Source organism: Ammospiza caudacuta, chromosome 11 (assembly GCF_027887145.1).
Source record: "Ammospiza caudacuta isolate bAmmCau1 chromosome 11, bAmmCau1.pri, whole genome shotgun sequence".
Lineage (NCBI taxonomy): Eukaryota > Metazoa > Chordata > Aves > Passeriformes > Passerellidae > Ammospiza > Ammospiza caudacuta.
Window position 1 is genome coordinate 2235635 of NC_080603.1, and position 12271 is coordinate 2247905.

Sequence of the window (12271 nt, forward strand, 5' to 3'; positions counted from 1 at the left end):
TGGAAAAGAACTGTCATTCTGGTCCAGGCAGTCATGGCTGGAATGGAATTTCACCTCCAAAACTCCACAAATATCCAAGGGTTGCTTTCAGACAAAAGCTGCAAGGACAGACAGATCTAGCTGGAAAGCCCAGATTAGGAACAAAGAGAAAGGAATTTCCCTCCCAAGGCAGGGCTGTGGTGCAACACATCACCCAGAAGGAGTCTGGGTCAGCCCAATGCTTTGTGTGGGCAGGCAGAGGCAGGCAGGAGGCAGAGATGTCAGCAAAGGAAGGGCCCAGCCAGGTGGGGCAGCCGGGGGATGCCGACAGTCTGCAGGGACAGAGGAGCAGGGCAGGGACACTGTGGGACAGCCTGGGCTGCACAGGGCACAGGAATGGGCAGCAGCTGCAAGACAGCCCTGCCAGAGCCAACCTGGGCAGCACTTTGGCCATGGCTGCTGGCCCTGGGCCTGAGGCCACGAGGGGACAAGTGACCCTTGCAGGCCTGGGGCCTCATGGCCTCCTTGTCCCTGCTCAGCAGCCTGGCAGGGGCTGCCCCATGCTCCTGCCCTTGCCATTGCAGATCCCCACATGCCAGTGCCCATCCCGGGAAGAGCCCTGAGCAAGGAGGGAGGGACAGGATCTGCCTGGCCAGGGGCTGGGGCTCAGGCCTTGGCCCTTTGCATTCCTCAAGCACATCCAGGTTTGCTCAGCACCAGAGGCACTTTTACCTTGTTTGTCCCCAGCTCATCACTGCCTCCAATGTTCTGCTCTGCCTGGAACCTGGGGACAGTTTCCCAGTTGTGTCCCTCAGTGAGATCCATTAAAACTTCAAGAAAGTTCAGAGTTTGAATTTAACTTTGAGTTCCCGAGAAGTTTTTTAAATAGTCTCTCAGGAACTGAGTCTGATGCAAACAACACCAAATTCCCAAGAGGCTCATTAAAATCCTTGCGCTGTGTCTGTGCTGCTGAGCTGGGCTGGGCTCCTGGCATAGAGACAGTTTCTGGCAACCAAGGAAGCCTCAAAAAGACATTTCTCCTGAGGAGCAGTTCCTCTCCCAGCCCAGCAGGGCTGGGGCACTGCCTGCAGCCACCCTGGGCACAGCACAGAGGCACAGAAAGCTTCAATCAGTCAGGGCTGGGAAGATGCTGAGAAGTGCCTGGGGCAGAATCATTGCCAGTCCTTGGCACAGGAACCTCTGGCTGCAGGACAAGGCAGCTGCAGCTCCTCTAATCATCTGCTAAAGCTAGAACATCCAATGCCTACAGACCCTGTGAGTACATTCTCTGATTGTCTCTTGTGCAGAGCAGCCAGGGGTGCCCAGGGCTGTCCTGCAGAGCAGGGTCCTGCAGCCCAGGGTGCTGTGATGGGGCAGGGACTCTGCTGCCTGCCAGGGACAGCTCTCAGCCAGCCCTGGCAGCTGCTCCCAGCACTGGGGGAGAAGATCTGGGTTGGACGAGACAGCTGGTAGGGCATAGAAGTGTTCTTGGCGTGTGGTGAGGATGCTGCATTGTTCAGGACTGCTGCCAGCAAGACATTTAACTCCAGAGTATTTCTTAGCAGATTACAGAATGAGCAAAGCACAGCAGGGGCTATATAAAAGGGAAGAATCTTACTTTATTAGTCTACTGCTCTGGGTTGTCTGGATGGAAAATGGCCCATAGATATTCATCTCTCTAATTAGGTTGAAAAGATAAAAAAAAAATTGCTCAGATCTGAATACACCAGGCAGTGACAGCAATACAGGCAGCATCAACATCATTTTTCCAGCTTCTTCAGGGTTGTTCTGATGTTGCATCTGATCAGAGCCTGCAAAAGCAGAGCTACCCCTGGGCAGTGCCCTGTGCTGGGAGGCGTCTGCAGGGCAGAGCTGAGACCCCTGGGCTGGACTGGACTCTGGCAGCACTGGCAGGGCCCAGCCCTGGGCAAAGAGAGCAGCTGCTGGCAGGGCCAGCTCCAGGCAGCAGAGCCCTGGGCAGGCAGTGGGGGGAAAGTGCCCCCAAGCTGTGCAGTGATATTTGAAATTCTTCACAAACATAACTTTTGCATTATTACTTTTTTACAGAGTCCCATTTCCTGAGGCAGCAAATGTCCAACAGCAGCTCCATCAGGCACTTCCTCCTGCTGGCATTGGCAGACACGCGGCAGCTGCAGCTCCTGCACTTCTGCCTCTTGCTGGGCATCTCCCTGGCTGCCCTCCTGGGCAACGGCCTCATCATCAGCGCCGTAGCCTGTGGCCACCACCTGCACACGCCCGTGTTCTTCTTCCTGCTCAACCTGGCCCTCCGTGACCTGGGCTCCATCTGCACCACTGTCCCCAAAGCCATGCACAATTCCCTCTGGGACACCAGGAACATCTCCTACTCAGGATGTTCTGCACAGCTCTTTCTGTTTCTCTTCTTCATTGGAACAGAGCTTTCTCTCCTGACCGTGATGTGCTATGACCGCTACGTGTCCATCTGCAAACCCGTGCACTACGGGACCCTCCTGGGCAGCAGAGCTTGTGCCCACATGGCAGCAGCTGCCTGGGCCAGTGCCTTTCTAATGCTCTGCTGCACACAGCCAATACATTTTCCCTGCCCCTGTGCCAAGGCAATGCTTTGGGCCAGTTCTTCTGTGAAATCCCACACACACTCAAACTCTCCTGCTCACACTACAAACTCAGGGAACTTGGGCTTCTTGTGGTTGGTGCCTGTATAACTATTGGTTGTTTTGTGTTCATGGTTTTCTCCTATGTGCAGATATTCAGGGCTGTGCTGAGGATCCCCTCTGAGCAGGGACGGCACAAAGCACCTGTCTCCCTCACCTGGCCATGGTCTCCCTCTTTGTTAGCACTGCAGCATTTGCCTACCTGAAGCCCCCCTCCATCTCCTCCCCATCCCTGGATCTGGCAGTTTCAGTTCTGTACTCGGTAGTGCCTCCAGCCCTGAACCCCCTCATCTACAGCCTGAGGAACCAGGAGCTCAATGATGCCCTGAGGAAAATGATGACTGGATGATTTCTGAAGCAACTAATTGCCGGTTTCCTTCTGCATAGTTTTTGGAATGGAACTCGTGACAGGTCCAACAGGCCAGCCCAGGTCTTTGGTAGTGTTCAATGGGGGTTTCTCTCATAAAAATATCCTCAATAAAATTTTTTAATCACCCCCATCAAATTCAATGTCCACCTTTTTAATTTGGCCCAGAAGCTGTGTAAACCAGGGTTTGTGCTATTGCTACATTTGAAGAATATAAACTACCTTGCAGTGCCTGTTTTATCTGGGATCCCAGCTCTGTGAGACCATCATGAAGTTAGAGAGGAGAAGGGGAAAGAGTCCCAGCAGAGCAGCATGGCCAGGGAGCAGCAGGGATTGGTCCTTTCGGAGCTGCTCTGCCCAACTCCACCCTCTCCTTGCTAGCCCTACTGTGGCTGTAAGGCCGGAGTGCTCTGGCAGCTTGGTCACTGTCCTGCTGCGTGTCCCTGCTGTGGCCACAGGCAGGGCCAGGCCAGAGGCACTGCTGGGACACAGCTGGGCTCCAGAACAGCAGCTCCAGCAGCAAAGGGCATCTCCTGAGGGCAGGGCAGGGAGGCTTTGCTCCCCTCCAGAGCTGCTCTCAGCAACGTGCTCCAGGAATGCCCTGGCACAGCAGAGCCCAGTGCCTGGGGCAGAGGGGGAGTGTGCATGGGGGGGCTCACAGCAGTGTCCTGGCACAGCCAGAGCTCCTGGCATGGACCTGAGGCAGCAGCAGAGCAGGGCCTGGGCTGTGTCTTTGTTCTGGGGCAGCCTGGGAAGGTGCCCCAGGGCAATTGTCCCACACCAGCCCCTGCAACCACCATTGCCAGCACTGGCCTCTCCCCACCTGCAGGAGGTTGTTTGTCCCTGCATGGAGGGACACCGAGTGACCAGGCCAGCAGGCCATGTTTGCTCTGTACTGAAGAGATCTCAGCAGTGCATCGTGTGTGTGTGGGGAGATGAAACCCAGTAAGCACAAACACCATCAGCAGCACCCAGGGGTGGCACAATTCCAGTGGCACAAACAGGGCCTTGAGACCACTTCACTCTGAGAGTAACGTCCTCTGGGAAAACACCTGGATTGTTTGCTGGGTTGTGGTTAGGACTGCTTGGAGAGAAATATCCCAGGCAGGGAGGTTCCAGGAAAAAATTCTCAGGGCAGCCATGGAGTGCACAGGGAGACATTGAATAGAGTGAGGGTCTGTGGCAAGAAATCAGAGCTGCCTCCCTTCTGAACCAGCTCGAGTACCTGGACAGGGCTCTGCTGTGTTCTGGGCACTGACCTGGAACTGAGGGATGTGGAAAAGGCCTTTGGTGTCAGGGCTGTTGAGAAGGCTGGGCAGTGTCACTGTGGGACCTGTCTCAAACCCCTTGGAAAGGCCAGAGCCATCGCAGAGGGTCCTGGGCACTTGGGAAGGGCAGGCATGGAACCAGTCTGCACACAGGGCAGGGAGGGGGACTGGGAGAGTCACAGCCTGGTCAGGTTCAGCAGGGAAGGGGATGTGGCAAATCCTCCTGCAGCCATTCCGGGCACTGGCAGGATGGGGCAGGAACTGCAGAACCCACGTGGGAGGGAATAGGAGGGGATGTTGTGTGCCCAGACTTCAGCCAGGCCTGGGAAAGGGTCTGCTGTGGTCTCCTCAGAGCCAGACTGGAGAGAGCTGGGCTGAAGGAGTGGAACATGGCCTGGGTGGGAGTTTGGCTGAAAAATGAGGGTCAAATGTCATCCATGGTACAGAGTCCTCTTGCCAGCCACGCCCTGGTGACATCCCTCAGTGACCAGCCCTTGGCCACCACTGTGGAATATTTCTGTTGTCTCTAAAGCATCATGAAATGTACTTTCAATTCCTTTGTGGATGCTGCAAATTTGCAGGGAGTCTGTGACTGAACACATCTAGTTAATGGTGACTGCAAAAGGTAATTGGGCAAGATAACTAAGTGGGAAAAAAATTATCTTGCCATGGGGTGCCAAGGAAGCCTCAAGAAAAGGGAGAAAAAAATCTTTAGCATCAGAAGAAAGGCTGTTCAATAGGGAAAAACCCATACCCAATAAAAAACCCTCCAAACTCAACCAAAAAAAAGGCACAGCAAGACCCACTAACAGAAGAAAAGCAAATCCTCAGAAAGACTCCTTTCAGCAGAATATGTTTGACCATCTTGTGGTAGGAGAGGATTCTGTATGTGTAGGTGCTGTTTTGAAAGAAAAATGTCTTAAAAAGAAAAGAATCCCCTACCCCCCATGACCCCCTGGTTCTCTCAGTCGATTGCTGATCATAATATGACATGAAATGGAACATCTCTTGGGTCAGTCCAGCCCAGCTGTCCCATCCCTGTTCCCCAGGAACACTTGCCCACCCCAGGCCCATAGGTTGTGGGGGGGTTGCAGACGTCTCATGCAGGGCGAGCACTGAGACAAGAACAGGAGAACAGGACAACATTTACTCTTGTCAAGGACAGCAGAACAACAACATTTACTCTTGTCAAGGACAGCAGAACAGAACAGCACAGCCTTGGAGAAACTGATTGAGGATGTACCTCTGGCAAACAGAAGTTCCAAGAAATGCAAGCAGGATGCCAGCTCAGCTCTGCAAGGCTGACAAAGCAGAAGTTATGCCAAACAATAATATTGCCCTTACTCAAAAGGGGGGGTGGGGTGTCAAAGAAAAGCCACCTGAAAAGGACACTGGATGTTGAAAACAAAACCCAAAGAACCATGAAAGGATTTGTGATAAGGGGTGCAACTATGTCAAATAAACTCAAAGGAAGTGGGCATGGCTCATGAACACATAATCAGTGTATATGATAAAAACTCTGTTCATTTAATGCTCAGTTCACTCCAATGGAGGAAGGATGGCCCAAGTGACCACCATGCTGTAATAAAGGACACCTCCTTTCAAATACTCCAAACTCTGTTCAGAAGTCTCTATCCAGTGGATTTCAGTATCAGTGGTGTCCTTGACTCCATTATGCCCCACAGTTTCACAATGGCCCCTTGGTTCCATGAGGCCCCGCTGTAGAACAATAGACCCTTGGTTCCATTGGGTTCTGTACTGTCAAAATGGCCTCCTTGGTTCTACACTGCCACAATGCTCTCCTTGGTTCCAACAGGCCTTGATGTGTCACAACAGCCCCTTGGCTCCATCAACTGCCACAGTGTCACCCTGGTCTCTGGAATCTGTAGTGTCACAATGGACAATTGATCACAAGCAACCCCACTGTGTCACCATGAATATTTGGCTCTGTGAGCCTCCCACAGTGTCACAACGGCCCCTTAGTTCCACAAGGTTCCACATCATCACCATGGTTCCTTGGATCTGCAGTATCTCCATGGACCATTGGTTCCATGTGGCCCTGCTGTGTCACAGTGGTTCCATGGTTCCATGAAGCCCCACTGCATAACAATGGAATCTTGGTCCTGTGAGGTTCTGTACTGTCACAATGGTCTCCTTGGTTCTGTACTGTCACAATGGACCCTTGGTTCTCCAAGGTTCCATGATGTCACAATGGTGTCCTTGGTTCTGTAGTGTCAAAATGGCTGCTTAGTTCCAGAAGCTTCCATGGTGTCCCCATGGTTTCCTTGGTTCCATGAAGCTCTGCAGTGTCATAATGTCCCATATTTTCCAGGAGCCTCTGTCCAATCAACCATGTCCTTTGTTTCAATGAGGCCACACAGTGTCACAATAGGCCCCTTTGTTCCATGAGGTTCCATAGTGTAACATGGTTGCCTTGATTCCAAGATGTTTCCCAGTGTCACAATGGCCCCTTGGCTCCATGAGGTTCCACACCATCACCATGGTCTCCTTGGATCTGCAGTATCTCCATGGACCATTGGTTCCATGTGGCCCTGCTGTGTCACAGTGGTTCCTTGGTTCCATGAAGCCCCACTGCATAACAATGGAATCTTGGTCCTGTGAGGTTCTGTACTGTCACCATGGTCTCCTTGGTTCTGGACTGTAAATGGATCCTTGGTTCAACGAGGTTCCATTATGTCACAATGGTCTCCTTGGTTCCACAAGGCCTTGTTTTGTCACAATGGACCCATGGTTCCATAAGCTTCCATGGTGTCACCATGGTCTCCTCAGATCCACATTGTCACAATGGACAACTGGCTCCATGGGCCCTGCTGTGTCACAATAAACTTTCAGTGCCATGAAGTTCTGTGGTGTCACAATGGTCTGCCTGGTTCAACGGAGCCCTGGAGTGTCACAATGGCTGCTTGGTTCCATGAGCTTCCACAGCATCAACAATGGTCTCCTTGTTTCTGCAGTGTCATAATGGACGCTGGTTCCATGAGGTCCCTAAATGTCACTGGTCTCCTGGGTTCCCTGTGGCCCTGCTGTGTCACCACAGCCCCTTGGTTCCATGAGTTTCTGTACTGTCAGCAATGGTTCTTTTGTTCCAATGAGGCCCTGCTGTGTAACAATGGACCCTTGGTTCCATGAAGTTCTTCAGTGTCACAATGGTCCCTTGGATCCATGAGGTCCCACAGTGTCTCCATGGTGTCCTTGGATTCACACTGTCATAAGGGACCATTGATTCAGCCAAAATAACTGCTAATAAAGCCCAGGGTAGGGAAGCAAAAAGGGCCTTTGCATGGTATCCACAGATGTTTAATTCAGCCATGAGGTGAGATGTTCAGGGTCACCAGGCAGGACTCCTGGGGGGAGTCCAGGTTTCTGTATCTCCAGACGAAAGGGCTGATCAGTGGCATGGGGGCAGTACAAAGATGGGGCCAATGGGGGAATGGGGAGGGAGTGGCTGAGGGACACAGAACAAGGGGAAGGAGCCAATGGGAGTGAATAGCTTTTGAGGGAAGCTACTTGTGTCTCCCAAACCCAGGGAATGCCTCTAAGGATCTCCACAGCTGGAGAGTGAAAAAATGGGCCCTTGGTTCTTTTGAGCTCTTCAGGATCCCAGTGGTCCTTGGCTGCATGAGGCCAGCTGTGTCACACTGGCCCCTTGCTTCCACTGGGCCCCACAGCATCACAACTGTCCCCTCTTATTTCCATGAGGCCCCTCAATTTCACAGCGGACCTTTGGTTCCATGAGCCCCACATTGTTCCAAGAATCCTTAGTTGCATGGGGCACTGTAGTGTCACAATGGCCCCTTGGTTCCACGAGGCCCTGCTGTAGAACAATAGACCCTTGGTTCCATTGGGTTCCGTAATGTCAAAATGGCCTCCTTGGTTCTGCACTGCCACAATGCTCTCCTTGGTTCCACCAGGCCTTGATGTGTCACAACAGCCCCTTGGTTCCATCAACTGCCACAGTGTCACCCTGGTCTCTTGGATCTGCAGTGTCACAATGGACAATTGATCACAAGCAACCCCACTGTGTCACCATGAATATTTGGCTCTGTGGGCCTCCCACAGTGTCACAATGGCCCCTTAGTTCCACAAGGTTCCACATCATCACCATGGTTCCTTGGATCTGCAGTATCTCCATGGACCATTGGTTCCATGTGGCCCTGCTGTGTCACAGTGGTTCCATGGTTCCATGAAGCCCCACTGCATAACAATGGAATCTTGGTCCTGTGAGGTTCTGTACTGTCACAATGGTCTCCTTGGTTCTGGACTGTAACAATAGACCCTTGGCTCCATGAGTTTCCATGATGTCACAATGGTGTCCATGGTTCCACAAGGCCTTGCTGTCTCACTAGGGACCCATGGCTCCATTAGCCAGTGTCAGAATGGCCCCTTTGTCCAATGAAGCCCCACAGTGTCACTATTGTCTCCCCTTGGTTCAATGAGGCCTTGCTGTGTCACAATGCTCCTTTGTTTCCATGAGGCCTCATGTGTCATAATGGTCTCCCATGGTTCCATGAGGCCCACCTGCGTCACAATGGCCCCTTTGTCCCATGGAGCCCCACAGTATCACAACTGTCCTCCCTTAATTCCATGAGGCCCTGCAATGTCACAATGAATCTTTGGTTCCATCAGTCCCACATTGTTCCAAGAATCCTTAGTTCCATGGGGCCCTCTAGTGCCACAATAGTCCCTTGGTTCCATGGCACCACACAGTGCCACAATGGCCCTTTGGCCCAACAAGGCCTCATAGTGTCACAATGGACTCCTTGGTTCCATGGAGACACAAAGTGCCACAATGGCCCTTTGGTTTCACAAGGCCTCAAGGTGTAGAAATGGCCTCCATGGTTTTCTGCAGCCATGCTGTTGTTCCATGATGCCCCAGAGTGTCACAATGTTCTCCTTGGTTCTGCAGTTGAAGAATCCCCCCTTGGTGCCTTGGAGCACCACAGTGTCACTATTGTGCCCTTGGTTCCATGAGGCTTTGCTGTGTCACAATGCTCTTTTCATTCCATGATGAGGCTCCTTTGATTCCAATTTTAGGCATCAAAGTGTCATAATGGTCTCCATTTTTCCAGGAGGTCTTGCTGTATCACAATGGACTTTTGGTTCCAGGAGCTTTCACAGGGTCAACAATGGTCTGAGCACTGCAGTGTCACCATGGATCCTTTGTTCCATAAGGTTCCAGAGCATAACATGATCCCCTTGATTCCAGAAGGTCCTGCACTGTCCCAATGGACCATGCATTGGTCCATTGTGACAGCCACACTGTCACAATGACCCCATGGCTCCATGAGCTTCCACACTGTCAGCAATGCTCTCCTTGGTTCCACAAGGCCTTGCTCTGATACAATGGACTTTTGATTCCATGGGGTTCCACTGCATCACACAGGACACTTTGTTCCATGGGGTTCCACAGTGTCACAGCTGATTCCTTGGTTCTGTCAGCCTCTGCTGTCACCAGATGTCCAAAATATCAGAATAAGGCTCCTTAACACTAATTTCCTATTTCAGAGGGTATCATTTCTTCAGGCCTGAGGTCCAACACGGGATAACTGCTAACCTTACATGGACATGGAATTGTACCAGTGTGTTACTTACATACAGTCACTAAATGTGAATTACAATTGACCCATTCCATAAAACCTACCCAAAATTCCCAGATTCGCTCCTTGTTTTCTCTATCCCTGCACCCTTGAGCCAGATGTCTTCTTCCCTTCCAACCATCCTTGTCGGGAAAGCAGCCCCAGCATACCTTGTTCCTGTGCTGAAAGTTCATAGGCACAGTAAAAATGGAATGAACCCTTTTGGTATCAGCCCCAGGCTTTGCGTGGGCAGGCAGAGGCAGGCAGGAGACAGAGCTGTCAGCAAAGGAAGGGCCCAGCCAGGTGGGGCAGCTGAGGGATGCTGACAGCCTGCAGGGACAGAGGAGCAGGGCAGGGACACTGTGGGACAGCCTGGGCTGCACAGGGCACAGGGATGGGCAGCAGCTGCAAGACAGCCCTGCCAGAGCCAACCTGGGCAGCACTTTGGCCATGGCTGCTGGGCCTGGGCCTGAGGCCACGAGGGGACAAGTGACCCTTGCAGGCCTGGGGCCTCATGGCCTCCTTGTCCCTGCTCAGCAGCCTGGCAGGGGCTGCCCCATGCTCCTGCCCTTGCCATTGCACATCCCCACATGCCAGTGCCCATCGCGGGAAGAGCCCTGAGCAAGGAGGGAGGGACAGGATCTGCCTGGCCAGGGGCTGGGGCTCAGGCCTTGGCCCTTTGCATTCCTGAAACACATCCAGCTTTGCTCAGCACCAGAGAGAGCTTGGCCTTGTTTGTCCCCAGCTGTTACCACTGCCTCAGGTATTCTGCTCTGCCTGGATCCTAGGGACACTTTCCCAGTTGTGTCCATCTGTGGGACTCATTAAAACTTCAAGAAACTTCAGAGTTTCTTTTAAAATTTGAGTTCTTGAGAAGTTTTTTGAGCACTCTCTCAGGGACTGAGTCTGATGCAAACAACACGTAAGTCCCAAGAGGCTCATTAAAGTCCTTGTGATGTGTCTGTGCTGCTGAGCTTTAAAGGAACAGCTCTTCCCCAGACCAGCTCCTCTCCCAGCCCAGCAGGGCTGAGGCTCTGCCTGCAGGCACTGAGGGGACAGGAGCCAGGCAGAGACAGGCTGAAGGCAATCAGGATTGGGAAGATATTGAGCTGAGACTTCACTTGGGGAAAGATCTTCACAGCCCTGTGCATGGTGAGTGTGTGGGTGCAGGGCAATGTCCCCTGTGCTCCTGGAGGGATCTCCTGAAGCCAGCACACTCCACAGCCTGGGGGATGTGTCAGGAGGACTATCCCACTTTCTCTGTGGCACAGGAAGAGGAGGAGGAGCAGGAGGTTTCGCTGCAGAGCGGGGCTGCCCTGGGCACGGTCAGAGGGACAGGGCAGGACAGCTCCTGCTGCCAGGGACGGCTGCGGGGGGTGAAGCTGGGGCTGCAGCCAGGGCTGCCCAGGGCTGTCCTGCAGAGCAGCTCCTGCAGCCCTCAGGGCTCTTGGCCAGCCCAGGGCATGTGCCACCTGCCAGGGACAGGTCTCAGCCTGCCTGGCAGCTCCCCATGGACGCTGCAGGGGAGAAGTTGAAGGTTGAAGGAGCCACCCCCATCAGGGCAGATTCCTCCTGCTGTGGAGATGGTGCTGTATGGCCAGGGCTGCTCTCAGCTTTCTCCTAAAGGGAAGGGAAAGGGGCTGTCAGCTTTGGCTGTGTCACTGACACTCCTGCACTGTCACCCAGGGCATCAGCAGATGTGCCTCAGCTCTCCCTCAGAAAGTGCCTCTTCAGCCTCCTCTCCCTACAGACAGCAGCAGCAGCACCTTGGCTTGCAGCATCTCTGTTTGTGTGCCCTGCCCTTAAGGCCCTGCTGCCAGGGAGATGCCCCTGGGCAGTTCCCTGTGCTGGGAGGGGTCTGCAGGGCAGAGCTGAGCCCCCAGGGCTGGGCTGGGCTCTGGCAGCCCTGGCAGGGACTGGACTTGAATAGAGAGAAACAGCTCCCAGTAGGCACAACTCCAGGCAGCAGAGAGCCAGACCAACCCTTGGCATCCCTCCCTGTCCAGCTGCATAGGGAAAGAGAGAAGGGCTTAGATAAATTGACTTTTAAACTGGAATCTTTAAAAACTCCACTTTATTTTTCAAGCACGTTTTATGTTCGATCACCCTGAACTAGAGGGAGGTGTAATGGGCAAAGGGCATCTGTGTGGTTCCAGCAGGTCTAACTGCACTGAGCACAGGGAGCCCTGTTTTCCCTATAGGCTGCCCCAGGGCTCAGGCTGAGAGCAATCCTGAAGATGAGGCAGGAACTCAGCAGCACAAACCAGAGCTCAGAAATGAAAATGTTGAGTGAAGTTCCCTGACAAGTAGAGAAGGTTTTGTGAGAATTCCTAAAATAACTCTATTATATTGAGTCAAAGAGCTTTTCAATGTCTTCTTTCAACAGTCCACCACGGCCAGAGTGAAGGA

The 12271-nt window shown here is 52.9% G+C and overlaps 1 pseudogene; it reads left to right on the forward strand.

Annotated features, from left to right (window-relative positions):
• Positions 1–2450: 2450 nt before the first annotated feature.
• On the forward strand, positions 2451–3038 carry LOC131562647 (olfactory receptor 14J1-like; annotated as a pseudogene).
• The last annotated feature ends 9233 nt before the right edge of the window (positions 3039–12271 follow it).